Source organism: Schistocerca nitens, chromosome 9 (genome assembly GCF_023898315.1).
Source record: "Schistocerca nitens isolate TAMUIC-IGC-003100 chromosome 9, iqSchNite1.1, whole genome shotgun sequence".
Taxonomy (NCBI): Eukaryota; Metazoa; Arthropoda; class Insecta; order Orthoptera; family Acrididae; genus Schistocerca; species Schistocerca nitens.
The window spans coordinates 389,521,726-389,539,756 of record NC_064622.1 but is presented as its reverse complement, the minus strand read 5'-3'; the positions used below and the strand labels follow the sequence as shown (position 1 = coordinate 389,539,756).

Below are 18,031 nucleotides of genomic sequence, written 5' to 3'. Positions count from 1 at the left end.
TTTAATACATGACAGTATTATGAAAAGGGTAGCTGCTACTCACCATATAGCAGAGTTGCTGAGTTGCAGATAGGCACAACAAAAAGACTCAAACATATTTATTATGCCCATCTGCAGCTCAGCAACTCCACTGTATGGTGAGTAGCAACTGTTCTGTTCATAAGATTGTCATTATTCCATCCTGTATTTTCCATTGTTTAGTTTTTAAAGTTTGCTGTAGGAAAATGGAATCTGAAGAAGGTTTGTGGTTCCAAAAGCTAGGCGTGGTGCCATTATTTATTTTTGTGTATTTCTGTCGGCTTCAATGGGAGATCCATTTTGAGAACACAAGTTCTGAGCAGCCCATCTGTCTCTGAATTTTCATCAGCAGATAGTCAACTACATGGCAAATGTAAATTGGATGAGATAGCGCCAGTGGTGATTAGTGATGTTTGTGACTGGGAGTGCTACAGGTAATTTTCTCAATGTCTACCATCTAACTTGGCTCATCATATTTTCTCAGGAGCCTCCAGTATTTTCATACAGGGTGCAGCACTTAAATCCAGACAAATAAAACTTTTTTTTTAAGCAAATTTATACAAACAAAATACAAATGTAAATAAAAATCCTTGTACATTTAACTAGTTGTATCTGTCAAAAGAGTAACATTACTCAATGTAACCTCTCTTCAGCCGCAATGACCACCTCCAATCTTGTCCTGAAGCGATCGCATGTACTCTTTAAAATAGCGCTGTCCATGTTTGCAACTTCTGCTTTGATAACAGTGCCTAGAGGTGCGACATTAGGATGCCTCTTCTTATTGGTAACTCTTTCGACTGCGCTCCAAACATAGTAATTGAGGGGGTTCAAATCCAGGCTATTCTGGGTCAAGAACTCCTTTGACTAGAACCTGTCAACATTATCTGAGAGCCAGTTTTGGACTAAATGGCTCGTATGAGGTCCTCCTCTGCCATGTGACGAATTGTTCACTCATTGATGTTCAATACTGATGCCAATTTCCTCAGCAATTGCCCCATGCCCTCCGACATCAGTGCCTGGGCCTTTTTGATGATTGCCGCAGTTTGTGATATGCGTTTCCTCGAATGAGGTTCCATCACCGGGTTAGCATAACCTTCCCCAGATGTCTCTAAAGCATTATACTTGGCCACAATTTGTAAACAGTTGATCTCGGGTAGTTACAGGATACATGTACAGCCACCTCGGTTTTTGTGCAACTGAGGTGGCTATACACATGTTCTGTAACTAAACAACGTACAGTTGCTGGATCTCAGCCAATAAATATGTTTAAAATTTCATGATCTCAGGTAGCTGAAGAATCGAACTATTTCAGTGATAGAAGGCCCAGCGTGAAGGCTTTCGATAATTGCGGCTCTTCGGTTGCACTCCGCACTTGTCTGTAGCATCTCAGCCATTTTGTGGTTCTGACTGTTTACTAGATACCTATGGCTTTCAAGAACGCCAGTCATGACCTCTGGCAGAACTACGATATGGCGGGAAATTCAAATTGAAATCTGTCTGGATTTAAGCTCTGCATCATGTAGTTGCTGAATCATAAGCTGCTTGTCCCACCAAGGCTGGCAGTTCCGTTATAATTATTCTATTGGTCCACTAAGCATCCACTATCAAGATACATGACCAGTGAGAATGTTTGTATGGGTAACACAAAAAACTTTACTGACAACATCTGTCATTATTACCTGTCACTGGTTTAAACATATGTGCAGTATCTGAGATTGCCACTAAGGTAGTACACCTAAACCTTTTTTTCCCCCCAGGGGGTCCACAACTCTTTTGTGGATACGTGCGTAGCGAGCACGGGACCCCGAGCTAATGTGGCCTTCCTTCCTTTCCGGGCTGCATACCTTCCCTTTCCGCATCCTTCCCCATCCCCCATATTCGTCCCCCCCCCCCACCCCCCTCACCTCCGCCTCTTTCCTTCCCTTTCTCCCCCTCTGGGAGTATGGTTTGGGCCTACGTCCGGAGATGGACGCTCGTAAATGTAACGCATTCTTCGCCTTCTCTGCTTGTATGTCTTCATCCTTCCTTTCTCCTTCCTTTGTCCTTCTCTTTTCCTTACCTCTTCTCTTTACCCTTTTCTTCGCTGTGGCGTTTGAGACCTCTCCTTTCCTTTCCCTTTCCTCGTTTTTCCCTTTCTCTTTCTTCCTCCCTGTGCGTGTCTGAAGGCTGACCCACACATTTTCGTGCGTAGCCGGTGACGGGGTAATGCGTAATTCCCCGCCCCGGGTAGACGGGTAGGACACGTACGTACCCCCTGGTAACGGCCAGGCCCAGGGAGGGGTGATTACCCGAGCTGATACCTTCCGAAAGTGCCGATTGATCCCTCCGTCCGTTTGTCGGGAGGTGTGACCTGAGGTGTGAACAATCACCTAAGGCGGGAGTGCCCTCAGAGAGGGCCCCCACAAGGAAGGAGCGTGCCATCGGAGACGCCGGTAATCATGGGGGATACTTTCGCAATGGTTTCCTCATCTTCTACTATGTCAGCTCACAAGCGTAAGTTCAATGAGTCTCAGCCACAGCCAGTTCTTCCATCGTTGCCACAGTTCCTTGTTGTTTCTCGGTCTGATGAAGGTCACAACTTCTCCACGGTCAACCCTTTCATTATTCAGAAAGGTGTCGACGCAATTGCAGGTCCTGTAAAGTCTTGTTCCAGATTACGGAATGGCGCCTTGTTGTTAGAAACAGTCAGTGCCCTCCAGGCACAAAAATTGCTGCGTACTTCACTTCTCCACACCTTCCCTGTCCATGTGGAAGCGCACCGTACTTTAAATTCCTCGTGTGGAGTCGTTTATACACGCTCCCTCGATGGATTGTCTGACAACGAAATTCAGCACTACCTGTCTGACCAGGGCGTAACGGCTGTTCATAGAGTTATGAAAAGGGTTGACATGAACATCATTCCAACCCGCACTGCCTTCTTGACAATTGACAAAGTTCAACTCCCATCCAAAATCAAAGCAGGCTATGAGATAATTTCCGTTCGCCCTTATGTCCCAAACCCTACGCGTTGCTATCGATGTCAGCGTTTCAATCACACCAGCCAGTCCTGTTCCAATCCGGCCAAATGTGTTACGTGTGGCAAGGATGCCCATGAGGGCGCTTGTCCACCTCCATCCCCTCACTGCATCAACTGTATGGGTGACCACGCTGCTTCCTCTCGAGATTGCCCCATTTTTAAAGACGAAAAGCTCATCCAGGAAATCAGAGTGAAGGAAAAGGTGTCAACCTTTGCTGCTCGAAAATTATTCGCCATTCGACAGCCCACCGTGCCTCAGACAGGAAAATACAGCACTGTCCTTGCTTCTCATCGGCCAACAAAGGAGGCGGCCACGCAGACTTGCGACCTCACCTTTAGTGCCACGGTCGTCAGATCGGCCAGCGCAAAGATCGCCCGTTCAGCACCACTTTCGCCTGCCCACTCTATGGTTCACCCTTCATCGGGTTCTGCTAAATCTCGAGCCCAAAAGTCAGACACCAAGACTTCGAAAAAAGAGCATACTCGTGAAGATTTTTTACGTACCCCAACTTCACAACCATCGGTTCCTCCTTCATTTAAACATCATATTTCCAAGAAGGCTAATAAGAAACCCAGTTCATCTCCTCCGCCAAGGCGTGTCTCATCTACAGCACCACCTGGCGGAAATCGCCCTTGGCCGTCTTCTGTGTCGCCGAGGCGCACTGCTGGCGGCCGATCAACTGGCTGATCGCTGTTGGCAGGAGCTGCTCCTGAACAACCTATTGATCAGGATCTTCCGCCTTCGGCTGACTGCCATTCAATGCTGTCGGTCGCAAGCTCTGAGCAGTCGTTGAGTTGACGGCAACCTTGGTCACATTCCTCCATTTTCTGTTCACCCTATGTCCATTATCCACCGGAATATCCGCAGCATTCGAGCCAATCGGGATGAATTGTCGATCCTCTTATGATCCTACTCGCCGGTCATCTTCTGTCTTCAGGAAACAAAGCTGCGTCCCCATGACCGCTTTGTTCTCCCCCATTTTCAGTCCATCCGATTTGATCTCCCCTCTGTTGAAGGCACTCCAGCCCATGGAGGACTCATGATTCTTCTCCATGATACTCTCCATTATCACCCAATCCACTTAAACACTTCCTTCCAAGCTGTTGCTGTCAGTCTTTCCCTTTCTGGATATACCTTTTCTCTTTGTACTGTATACATTCCATCGTCCACACCAATGGCACGAGCTGATCTCCTTCATCTTCTTGGTCAGCTTCCACCCCCCTATTTTGTGGTTGGGGACTTCAATGCCCACCACCCGCTTTGGGGATCTCCACATCCTTGTCCACGTGGCTCACTATTGCTAGACGTCTTCCACCAAGCGGATCTAGTGTGCCTCAACACTGGGGTCCCTTCATTTTTGTCTGCCTCCACGACAAATTTCTCTCATTTAGACCTTTCGGTCGGTACTGTTCCGCTAGCTCGGTGCTTCGAATGGTTCGCCCTTGATGATACACACTCGAGTGATCACTTTCCATGTGTCCTTAGACTGCAGCCTCAACTGCCCTATATGCGCTCGCGACGCTGGAAGTTTGCCCAAGCCGATTGGACACTTTATCGTCCCTAGCGACATTCGATGACCGTCACATTCCTAGCGTCGACGATAAGGTCACACATATTACCGATGTTATTCTTACAGCTGCGGAACGTTCAATACCACATACCTCCGCATTGCCCCGGCGCCCCCCAGTTCCTTGATGGAACGAGGCATGCCGTGACGCAATATGTGAGCGGCGACGTGCTCTTCGCGTTTTCCGCCACCATCCTACTTTGGCCAACTGTATCCGCTATAAGCAGTTCCGTGCACGATGCCGTCGCGTCATCCGCGATAGGAAGAAGGCAAGCTGGAAATGTTTTATTAGCATCTTTTAACACCTTCACTCCCTCCTCGGAAGTTTGGAGTTGGATTCGACGGTTATCAGGCGCGCCTAGTTTCTCCCTGGTCTCTGGGCTCACTGTGGCGCGTTATACGTTAGTGGACCCCGTCGCAATTTCTAACTCCTTGGGTAAACACTTTGCTGAGATTTCGAGCTCTTCAAATTACCCGCCAGCGTTTCTCCCGAAGAAACGTGCAGCGGAAGTGCAACCTCTTGCTTTCTTCTCTCAAAATCGCGAAAGCTATAATACCGTTTTCTCCATGCGGGAACTCCATCATGCACTCTCTTCTTCTCGCTCCTCCGCCCCAGGACTGGATGGTATCCACATCCAAATGTTGCTGCATTTATCATACCATAGTCTGCGTTACCTCCTTCGCCTTTATAATCGAATTTGGACCGACAGTACTTTTCCCAGACGATGGCGGGAAGCTATCGTCGTTCCTGTTCCGAAACCTGGAAAGGACAATCATCTCCCCTCTAGCTATCGCCCCATTTCTCGCACAAGTAGTGTATGTAAGGTTTTGGAGCGTATGGTGAATTGCCGTTTATCTTGGTGGCTGGAGTCCCGCAGTCTTTTAACACCTGCCTAATGCGGTTTCCGAAAGCATCGTTCTGCAGTTGACCATCTTGTTTCTCTCTCCACTTATATCATGAACAATTTTCTCCGGAAACGCCAAACAGTAGCAATATTTTTTGACCTGGAGAGAGCATACGATACCTGTTGGAGGACAGGCATCCTCCGCACACTGTTCTCTTGGGGCTTTCAAGGTCGGCTGCCACTATTTCTTCACGAATTTATGGCAGAGTGCACATTTAGAGTGCGGGTGAACACTACTCTCTCCCGTACTTTCTCCCAAGAACACGGTGTACCTCAGGGCTCCGTGCTAAGTGTTGTACTGTTTGCTATTGCCATAAATCCAATTATGGATTGTCTCCTTCCTGATGTCTCGGGCTCCCTCTTTGTGGACAATTTTGCGATCTACTACAGCTCTCAACGGACCAGCCTTCTTGAACGACGTCTTCAAGGCTGTCTCGATCGCCTCTACTCTTGGAGCACCGAAACCGGCTTCCGTTTTTCTCCCAGTAAGACTGTTTGTGTTAATGTTTGGCAACGTAAGGAGTTTCTTCCACCCTCCTTACATCTAGGACCTGTCAACCTTCCGTTTTCGGGCGTTGCTAAATTCTTGGGTCTTATGTTTGACAGAAAACTGTGCTGGTCCTCCCACGTTTCCTATCTTTCGGCTCGCTGTCTGCGATCCCTCAACACCCTCCGTGTCCTGAATGGTACCTCCTGGGGACTGGACCGAGTGGTCCTTCTCCGCCTCTATCGCACCTTAGTGCGCTTAAAATTGGACTATGGAAGCATAGTTGACTCCTCTGCTCGGCCGTCTATTCTTCGTCGTCTCGACTCTATCCACCACCGTGGATTACGTTTAGTGTCTGGAGCTTTTTACACCAGCCCTGTGGAAAGCCTTTATGCTGAGACTGCTGAACCTCTGCTGTCCAATCGGCGAGCAGTCCTGAGTCGTTATGCTAGCCATCTGTCTTCCATGCCTGCTAATCCAGCCCATGACATTTTTTTCGACGCCTCCTTTGATGTAGGGTATGCAGGCCACCCCTCCTCCCTACTACCACCGGGAGTCCGCTTCCGTCAACTGCTCCATTCTCTTTCCTTCCGCTTTCCTAAAACCTTCTTGACAACTTGGGGTACAGCACCGTCTTGGCTCCGTCCCCGGTTCTGCCTGCTCCGTGACCTTTGTCAATTTCCCAAGGATGGTACTCCTTCACTTGTTTATCGTCGGGCATTTGCTGCTCTATGTGCACAAATGAAGAAAGCCACATTTATTTACACTGATGGCTCGAAAACATCGTTAGGTGTAGGGAGTGCCTACATTGTTGGCGACACCCAAAATCAATTTCAGCTTCCCGACCAGTGTTTGGTTTATACTGCGGAGCTTTACGCTGTTCTCCAGGCTGTCCACTACATCCGCCGCCATCAGCGGATACAGTATGTTATCTGCTCAGATTCTCTCAGCTCTCTCCTTAGTCTCCAAGCTCTTTACCCTGTGCACCCTCTGGTCCACCGGATTCAGGACTGTCTGCACTTGCTCCACCTGGGGGGCGTCTCGGTGGCGTTCCTCTGGCTCCCGGGACACATTGGTATCTGTGGAAATGAGGCGGCCGATATTTCGGCCAAGGCTGCAGTCTCTCTTCTTCGGCCAGCTATTCAATCGATTCCCGTCGCCGATCTACGGAGTGTTTTATGTCGTCGTGTTGTTCTTTTATGGCACGCACATTGGTCGACACTTCCCCATAATAAATTGCGGGACGTGAAAGCTCTTCCCTGTGCTTGGACCTCTTCCTCCCGAACGTGTCATCGGGAGGAGGTAATTTTAACTAGACTCCGGATAGGGCACTGTCTTTTTAGCCATCGACATCTTTTAAGCGGCGATCCTCCCCCACTCTGTCCCCACTGCTCTCAGCTTTGGACGGTAAGACACCTTTTAATTGAGTGCCGTCATTTTACTCCGTTATGCGCCCGTCTACAGCTGTCGCCTGATATATCGTCAATTTTAGCAGATGACACGCACTCGGCCGATCGCGTTCTTGAGTTTTGAAGCTTTTTTTTTTTTTGGGGACAACCAACCCCTTTCTGTAGTGGATTTTTAAGCCTTCCTTCTGCTTTTAGTTTCTCCAATTTTTTGAGTTTCGTTGCCGTTGCTTTTGCTTTCCATTTTTGTTTTTTACCATTTCCTAAGTCACAGACCGGGCGCTATTTAAAAAAAAAAAAAAAAAAAAAACACGAAAAAACCTTTTAATTTTGTCGCTCATACAATCATGATATTCTTCCAAATATAATGAAACCCAACTATCTTTATGTAAAGTATAAGGCAACAGATGTGATTAATATCGAAATATTTAAATTTGATCCTACTCATCACAAATTTGAAAAGAGGATATTTCCTGCATTAAATCGTCATTTAGCAAATGAAACCTAACGTTACGTGTAGAAAAACTTAAAATAGAAAATACTAATTCTGGATTTCAGAATGTGTATGTCCCTTCATTAGGGAGGAAAAAGAGATTGGTTGGGAAGCCCAGAGGGTGAGGGGTGACGTGACAGGGGGAGGGGGGTGGGAGGCGGGGGGGGCAGGATGTATACGACCTGGGACAACCGGGAGATCCGGGAAAAACTCGGGAATTTTTTCATCCGGGAGAAAACCGGGAAAAACCCGGGAATTTTTTAGGATTCCGGGAATGTTTCGTTGTTCTAGTTTTCAGTTCAATTTTTGTAATTTTGACTGGTAAGAATCGATACTCTAACAATGGATATTACTGTATCCTGCTACTGCAGAATAATACTGCAACAATAAAACGTGAACGAGAAAGAAAGGAAAATAAAACATAAATTGCACAGGAAATGTGCCATATACAACAACAAAACACAGTGATCATACAAGCTTTTGCCAACAGCAAAATGTGTCAATGGCTTTAGGAAGACTATGCAATGCTTCATAACAACAAATTGCCTCCAATGAGTGTGACATCACGACTGTTTACATTAAATTCGTTTTAGCAGTTACTAAAGGGCTCATGCGCATGCGCAGTTGAGTGGCGTATGAGTGGTACCTTCTCCCTTTTCTGGCTACATAAATGTGGCTGTTGGCTGTGTAAGTAGTTGCAACAAGCAGCTAGATGCAACCGGGAAAAAGTTTACTGCCACGCCCAAGCTGCCATATTCACGCATTCACAGTGGGCCCGGATCTATGAGGGAGGAGGGGGTGGGGGAGCACCAAATTCATATTCTTCAGGAGAAAAAACCTTGTTTCACGAAGCGCCTAGCATCCAGTGCACGTTGATCTATTGATTACCCATTTGATGCGCATCTCTGTTGGTTTTTGAACACACTCTGTAAGTTGATTTCTGAATGAATCATAAGCCGCACCGGGTAGCCGTGCAGTCTGAGGCGACTTGTCACGGCTCCCTCCGTCAGAGGTTCGAATCTTTCCTCGGGTATGGGTGTATGTGTTGTTCTTAGCGTAAGTTAGTTTAAGTTAGATTAAGTAGTGTGTAAACCTAGGTACCGATGACATCAGCAGTTTGGTCCCATAGTGAAAAAAAATTATAAGTCGTTTTTTGAATGTGTGCATAGTGTGCATGATGTCTCTGTCAGGGGAATCCTCGCCGCACCTAGAAATAAAGTTTCCTGCTGGCAAAAGGGGACCGGGCTATTCAATCTGAGCGGAGTAAAGCTGAACGAGTGAATGCCAATTTCTGTCTGATTATGTTGTTGTTTGGGTTTGCGAATGATCAGCGTTGTTATAATTACTAGGGAAATCCATAGATTCAGACTACCAGAGTGGAAATAAACGACTAACAGGAAGAACAGGTAAGAAAGATTACGTATTATCTTCTCAGTGTATCCAGCAAAATGAAATTTTGTCAGAAAATTTTTCGCCAGATCACTTCACTAGTAAGGGTCCCCGTCTAGCAGCCGCTTAAGCTCTATTCTGGAAGTAGCGCGGAAAATGGTTTGTGTGATCATAAAAACGCCTAACCAGATAATAATCAGTGATAACTAAACCGGTGATTCTGGCTGGATTAGGGAAGTTAACCGGCGAATATGTTTTGACAAAGGCAGGAATAGTTCAAGAATTAGTCATGATAAGATTGATTGTTAGAACGAAGAAGGAGAAGAAACGGGGACATCACACAAATTAGGAAAGAATATGACTGTCCCAAATTTATATAAAAATCTCGTACTATTACTTTTCGATCTCATACTCGAGAAACTGGAGCGTATGAATGAAATGTGAAACTGTTTCCTAACATAAAGCTTTTTGCTTGTAGTAGACCTAATAGGCATTTTATATTGATCTTCGTGAATTACATACTGTCGTGTTATAAAAATGACCATTTGTACCAAAACAGTCTCGTTTATTTGGTGTGTGTTACAATTTCTGCAGTGTTAGAAAGGCCTATTTTGTTTTACCCAGCAGGCAGTGACAAATAGACGTAATCAGATCGAGAAACCACACCCATTTTGGGTACTATTTGTATTAACAGCTTACACAGTGTTAGACAACAATATTTCGATTTTTCATGTAGCAAAGTGTTCGACAAACTTTGATGAGGTAACTGATTCTTTCCCAGAAAGGAAAGCACACCATGTAAAGCTGTTGCAGGATTAGAGAGAAAATAATGCTAGGCGCTAAGAATTGAAGAAATGTGTACTGTATTGCTTGTCTCTTGTCTTTACTGGTTTTATGTATCCTATATTTAATTTTATTTCACCCAAAACAGAAAGGTATTAGCTAACAGGCAATACAGAATGCAAATTTTCTGAAGAGTTCTTGTTCTCCAGATTACAAATAGTCCCATCCAATATTAATTGCGAGATTTATTAAGAGGGAGCAGGATGTCAAACCGGCCGACTGTAAGCAGGAGAGGCACCACATGACATTTTAATTTCCACTGTCCTGAATATGGGGTGGCACTGCACACTCGCACACTTGCACACTTAAGACCAAATAACATGTCTTACATTTCCTCGAACATATACGTTTTATGTATCAGACTCTTCATAAAGCTGGGCTCTACAAAATGAACATATTTTTGAAAATTCAGTTTTTTTTAATTTTTGACGTCGTATCTCAAATGCTCGAAGGATGGGGGTGGGAGGGGGGGAAGGGGCGGCGCTATCTTAGTATTGTCTCGGTTCGGAAATATCGTAGGTCCGAGGCTGATGCGCAGAGCAGTCTGAGTTACAGTGACCAAGTGTGTAGTTTCCACGTGACCTGTGTTTACATTTAGTGATTTTGCAGTTTCCTCTTTGTTTACTGCTCTCACATCAAATGAAAACAAAATGGATTTCTGTGGCCGGGAGCTATCAAGTGAATTAAAATACATTCACATAATTACGGAAGGCTAATATAAGTTATTAGTTTCAGATTTTATTTTATTTCCGCTTTTCTGACAGCCATGCATTAATCGCCTTGTAGAACAATGAAGTTATTTTTGTTGGTTTGCTAAAGAAATTAGGTTTTTATCTATCTTTTACACTGAGGCAGTCAATGTGTTTGAAACAAAGTGTTTAGTTCCACACTATTGGCTAATTTCAATTGCTCGCTGCATTTCAGGTGCACGTTTTTAAACATCTTCTAGCACGTTTTCGTCTTCTAGCATGTGTGGCATTATGCCATAAGAAAGAATCAAAAATGAGTTAATACAGTACTTGTACTCCAAGAAAATTTACATCCCAAAACCCACACCGAAAAGCTTAATATCAAGTCTAGACCTACTTCATTGGCAATCTGGACATACGAATGTGCTCTTTAAGTATGCACCTTAAATGTGCCATTTTAGAATGGCTCACGAAATTCCGACGCTTTTGGTGTATCCTCTGATATCTTTCTTCTTTTATGACATAATGTAAGATCTTTTAATGTTTTACACGTATGAACATACGGGCTTCCTGTGTTATAGCAGCTGCCAAAGCACGGTGGCGCCTGTTACCTGACGCTGTCTGACGACTATTTAAATTAACCTATTTCTAACAGGCCACGGGAAAACAATGCAAATGGTGGTTTGAAAAGCGGTACTCTAAAAGTAAATTTCCTTTTACTCAAATTGAACTATGTGCGAGAATGTACGATGAATTTCGTAAATCACAGAGCGTTTGACTCTCATTTAAAAATCAACTCTTTGATGACGAGCCATTTAGAAGTATTTCGAGCCCAGAAGATCAGACATTCATGTCATTATTATGAGCAAATTGATGTAATGCTACGGGAAGCTCTCTCTCCTCTGCGGTAGCTAATTTATTTGTGGAAAACTTTGAGGGCAAGTCAGTGGACTCGGCTAAAAATTTAACACGTGTGATATATCCTAAAGTGTAGCACGCGCAAAAAATATCAACATTATATGTGAAAGCTTAGCTTCTCTTGAAGCTTATTAATGTTAGAGACCATTATTATATGTGAATGCTTTGCTTTTCTTGTCGCAACACTATGTATATTAATTTGAAACATTAACTTTTCCTGTTTGAGTATCCGCGCTACTTAACAATGATGTTGCTATTAGCTGACTACATCATGTGTCCTGGGGTCTGAATATCTGCTGTCATCGGCTGGCGGGATCACTTGACATGAGCGGCTTACAAAAGTGCGTCGCAATCTCGATTACAGTGGTTCAGAAAGTAACAAGCGGTGTTTGATGGAATTCGAATTTATACTTTCGTAATACGAAAATATGCAGCGTACATGTTACTGCACATCAATAATCTTTCCAAAAGGAGTTTCCTTCCCTCACTTTCCTTTTCTAAAGTGCCGGGAAATTCTACGCCCATGTATAAAAGCATAACCATTCAAAGGATTGATAAGTTTTACAGTTCCGAGGGAAAATATACTGTCACTTAATGACACGGAAAAAATGTCTTCATCCGGGAGAAAGTGTATTTTTAACCGGGAAATCCGGGAATTTTTTTTCTTTGTCCACGTATACACCCTGGGAGGGTGGATGAGAAAGATAGCCTGTGGTGGTGTTGAGAGAAGACAAAAGATAAGGAGAAACATTCGGAAACAGCAGGTCAAAGAGAGTACATTGGTGAGCACTGTGCCAGCTTCATTTAAGAGATGACAGAAGTGACATATGTTGGAAGACGACAAATGCTTCTTGACTTTTGCATAGCAAAAGAATTGGTGATAATAAATTCAGTATTTCAGAACCACTCAAGATGACAATGCACATAGGTAAAACCAGGGACCACAGGGTGATATCAAAGTAACTTAGTTGCATTGCAGTACCAACTACCACCAAAAAGAAATTGCACACTCAAAGTAAAATGTAAGAGGTGACAGAAAATAAATTAAAATCATTTACTACTAAAGAATACAGTAGAAATTTTGTGACATTATAGTTAAAACAACAAACTAGTGTTAGAAAGATGTAAAAGAAGGTAATACCTGTTGCTGTTCCTTTGATTTTGCTGGATTTACCAGTGATGGGGTTGGAGTAAGTGGTAATGGGTGAGTATGTACTAGTGGATAGAAGTACCATACTTTTTCACTCAGGCCAAGCGGCTCAAGGTCACATCACTTTTTTCTCATCGTGCACACTCCCCCCCCCCCCCCCCCCCTACTTTCTTGCAAGCACACTGCACAGTTAAAAGCTATTGCCGCTTAAACAAGGTACCAACAATAATAAGCATTGTTGACTTTTAGAACTAATTTCTTATGCTTTACTGAACTTTTGTTTTACACCATGCTACATCTTTATGCATGACTTTGGAGATTATTATGTTAAAATGATTCTATTAATAAGTGGAAAAGAAAGGGAAAGTTTAAATTTAACCCACCAAACAGGAATTATAGTGGATGGACAATATCATCACTACCTTTGTCATCACTATCTTCACGTAGATTTATCACAATATTCTGAATGCATTCATCTCGAAGTCCTTCCTTCACAACGTCTTCTTCCTGCAGTCGCTCTGCATGGGCTACGCATTTCTGCCACTCTTCACATGTTTAATGGTGTCATTAAGTAATTTTATCATGTGTCTAATTTTAAATGTAGAGTTCTTGTTTGCTACCTCTCACTTTATTTGAGCCGATTTCAGTTCAGTGGGATTATACTGACAGTTATAGGGAGCAAGCTATATTACTTCATGTTCCATTTCTGCAGCTAGATTATGAAGCTGATATCAACTATAATTGCTGATGTGTTGTCTAACAGTACAAAGCAATTTTGCTGTCATGCTTGTGATCATGAGTTAGGCTCTCGCTTTGCAGCCATACTAAAATGTCAGCTGGCTTCAAATTTGTGTTGTGAATTTTTTCGTAAAGATGGTATGATCGCTTGCATTGTCCATGACTATCGCACATCCTCCTTTCAGGTTTCAAAGGATATCAGTAAACCATTCCAAAACTCTACATTATTCATCTCTTGACGATAATCACCATCTATTCTGCCCCCTCTGTGAAACTGTATTTGCCTGATCTGGCATGGCAGATTTGCAGACGTGATCCTTTACCTAACTGGACCTTTGGACCACCAGTTCTTTTAGAATCCCGTTGGATGGAACTTTCAGAGTAGTTTTGATTCACTGAAATTTCGTTGACGTGAATAATAGCACAAGCATCATCTTCATTCCTTACCTTGTGCCTTCTTCTTAAAAAATGAGACTTTTCTCTACATCTAAAATCTCCAGCCGTCATTAGCTTTTCGATATCTAAAGCCAAGTTTTTTAAAAATTCTGTGCAATGAAGTGATATCTCCTGCATAGTCTACTTTAGCTTTTAAAAGAGCTTTAAATTTTCTTAAGTGTTAGATATTCACCATTATTATAAAATACCTGAGCTCACCAATGGGTTACATCTTTCTGGAAACCATCTAATCCTGTGACAGGTTTTTGGCCTGTAGTGTTGTTTGTTGGAGAGGAAAAGCTTGGCCAAAGGGCGTCTTCAATTTTGATTACACTTTTATTGGCTTCCTCACAGACGTGTCACACTCTTCTTACAGAGACCTGCAGTTGTTTTTGTGTAGCTCTGAAAAAACCACAAACCTTTTCTTGGCAATTTTGAGAAAATTATGCATTTTTACACAGTTTGCTTAAACTATCACCTCATACCACTCAGATTCAACATTATGCGCAGTTTAAATATAAACGAATAGTCTTACTCCTGCACTTCTGTCGTATTACTCCAGAAGGGATGGGTATTGCACAGGGAGGCAGGGGAAAAAACCATTGTGGAGGGAGTGGTCATATGAAGTGTGGAGCGCAGGATGAATGAGCTGCCTGGCTAGAGTGAAAAGAGTTTAGACAAAGGAAATGCAGTAACAGAAGTTGGCTTTAGGCTTTCATCTGATAAAATGGAAAGGATATGCAACAAAATGGACATGCATTTTGATTATTTTACTTTCCGCCCAGTAGACTGATGTTAGAAAATTAATTTGTTATTACTGTAATTTTCATAATATGGGAAGAAAAAAATTCTTTTTTTAATGCAAGCTTCTTTTTTTAATGCAAGCTAGAAAGATAGGAATGAATTATTAGCTAGCCACTTACCACTAAGAGGAAGATCAGAGTGACAGACAATGTAGTGAAACTACCAGCAATCACTGCCCACATCGCCAACTACACTCACAAATCTGCCCCACTGCACACATAAGCAAAAGTTTCTCCCAATCTTAGATTTGGGAAAAATAGTATTCAAGAAAGAAGTCACCAACAATGTGGTGCAAAATCCATAATGCACTGCCTGACAAAAAAGTGAAGCAACTAGAAAAGGATTAGGAAATGAAATGAAACTTCATAGGTTGAGAGCTGATGTCATGTTATTATAGTGATTACAAAATCAGGTCAAGTTTGCAAAGAACTTGGCAGTAAGAGACTACTTACAGTATGATGTTGTACTCGCTATGGACTGGATTAATTACTGGTTCAGTTTGGAAAGCTGCCATAAAGGCATTGTATCCTCTCCAGAGGCAACCTGGCCCACAGCTGGTCCTTGATGTAGTGAAATCAGACAGCAATCAGGGGAAAGACACTTTGACTGCCAAAATTTCATTGGTACATTGTTGAAGTATTCATTACAAAATTCCTAAATTAACTGCTCTCCAGGAAACTTCCTGTACTCATTTTTTGTAACCAAGAGTTGGATGAAACCCAAATTGGAAAGCTCTGAGATATCTAGCAAGTCATGGAACATATGTCGGAAAGACAGATTAGATGCTATATGAGGGGGAGTGTTCACTGCAGTTAACAAAAATTTTGTCTCTATTTATGTCTAATTTTAGTATTTATCTGGACACATGTGAGAGTTCTGTGTCACATTAAGTTAGTTGTTGGATGTTTTTACTGGCTACCCAATTCCACTGAGACTGTTTTAGAGTCATTCAAAGAAATTCTACATGTCAGTAGTGTGGAAATACCCAGATCATGCAGTATTAGTTGGAGGCAACTTTAACCTACGAGTTTAGACTGGGACATCTATGGATCCATTGCAGAGGGGTATGGCCAGACAGTCTCGCAAATTACTGTTGAACAAGTTTTCCGAAAAGTGTCTCGAGCAGCTAGCTCGACAGCCCTCACACAATGGAAATGTTTTAGAACTTGTAGCTACAAAATGGCATGACCACCAACAGTGCTGGTATAGATACAGGGATTAGTGACCATGATGTCATCATAGCGATGTATTTACTAAATTTAATAACTCAGTCAAGAAGGCAAGGAGGGCATTTTTGCTAGAAAGAGCAAATAAGCAGTTGTTAACATCCCACTTAGATGTTGTATAGACATCATTTAGTTTCAGTACATTGGACATAGAGGAATTACGGGCAGAATTTAAACAGACTGTTAATCACACACTTAAGATTCATGTGCCGAGTAACTGGATTAAGGATGCAGAAGACCCGCCATGATTTAGTAACAAAATTCGGAAGATGCTGAGGAAGCAAAGACAGCTACACTCTTGGTTCAAAAGAGAATGTACAAATGACAACGGGCAAAAGTTAGTAGGGATTCAAGCATCCATAAAAAGATCAATGTGCAAAGTATATAATAACTACCACTGTCATATCTTTTCAGAACATCTTGCCAAGAAGTACAAACTTACCATCATTTGGCCAACGTACAGACTCCAGTGTGGAGAACATAGTAATAGGCATCCTTGGCGTACAGAAACAAATGAAAGAGTTCAAAAGAAATTAGTCTCCAGATCCAAACAGAATTCCAGTTCAGTTTTACAAAGAGTACTCTGTGGCATTGGCACCTTACTTAGCTTGCAGATATTGTGAATCTATCACTCAGTGCAGAGACCCAAGTGACTGGAAAAAGTGCAGGTGCCTTCTATATATAAGAAGGGTTAAAGAACAGACCCACAAAATTACAGAGCAATATCATTAATGGCAGTTTGCTGCAGAAATCTCTATCATATTCTCTGTTCGAATACAATAAATTTCCTGGAGACAGAAAAGCTTCTGCCTACCAGTCAGCATGGTTTTAGAATGCATTGATAGTGCAAAACTCAGCTTGCCTTTTTCTCACATGATGTCCTGCAAACTATGGATGAAGGGCAACAGGCATATTCCATATTGCTCTATTTCCGAAAATCATTTTACAATGTGCTCCACCTGCAGACTGTTGACAAAGGATTAGCATTCGGAATAGGTTCACCTGTAAAGGAGATTGCACATAGGATGCTGGTGTGACCTAATCTTGAGTGCTGCTCAAGTGTTTGGGATCCGTACCAGGTCAGATTGAAGGAAGCTATCAAAGCAATTGAGGGTTGGGCTGCTAGATTTGTTACCATTAGGTTTGAACAACATGTAAGTGTTGTGGAAATCCTTCGGGGACTCCAGTGGGACTCCTTGCGGGGAAGGCAATTTTTTTTCGAGAAACAATATTGAAAAAACTTAGAGAACCAGCATTTGAAGCTGACTGACAAACAATTCTACTGCTTCCAAAATACATTGCGCTTAAGGACCACAAAGATAAGATATGAGAAATTATGGCTCGTATGGAGACATACAGACAGTTGTTTTTCCTTCACTCGTTTGTGAGAGGAACAGAAAAGGAAATGACAAGTAATGGTACGGGGTATCCTCTGCCATGCAGTGTATGGTGGTGTGTTGAGTATCTGTGTAGATGTAGTTGCAGATGCAGGTGCAGATTCAGATTTAGGTTCCCAGGCTTGTGAGTGGCTCAAAGACTTCTTAAGTAATACAAACAACCCCATGCATTGTCCTCAGTGGCGAGTGTTCATCAGAGACAAGGGTATCCGGAGGAGTGCCCTAGGGACTTCCAAGGATAGGTTGACCAATTCTCTGTATGCATAAATGATCTGACAGGGAGGGTGAGTAGCAAATCTGAAGCTGTTGGCTGATAATAATGCTGTGTTGTGCAGGAAGGTGTCATCATTGAGTGATTGTAGGAGGATACAGGAAGATGTAGACAAAATTTCTATTTGGTGTATTAAATGGCAGTTAGTTCTAAATGTACATAACTATAAGTTAGTGCAAACGAGTAGGAAAACCGTTCGCTTAATGTTCCAATTAATCTTTTATTGCTGTGCTGCTTGACGCAAGTCATGTCAATTAAATATCTAGGCATAACAAATT

The 18,031-nt window shown here is 43.0% G+C and overlaps 1 protein-coding gene across 3 annotated transcripts in view; it reads left to right on the top strand.

The window, feature by feature from the left end:
• LOC126203320 (Fanconi anemia group D2 protein) overlaps window positions 1-18,031 on the top strand; it is a 230,364-nt gene that overhangs the window by 100,128 nt on the left and 112,205 nt on the right. The gene's annotated exons all lie outside the window — the stretch shown is intronic.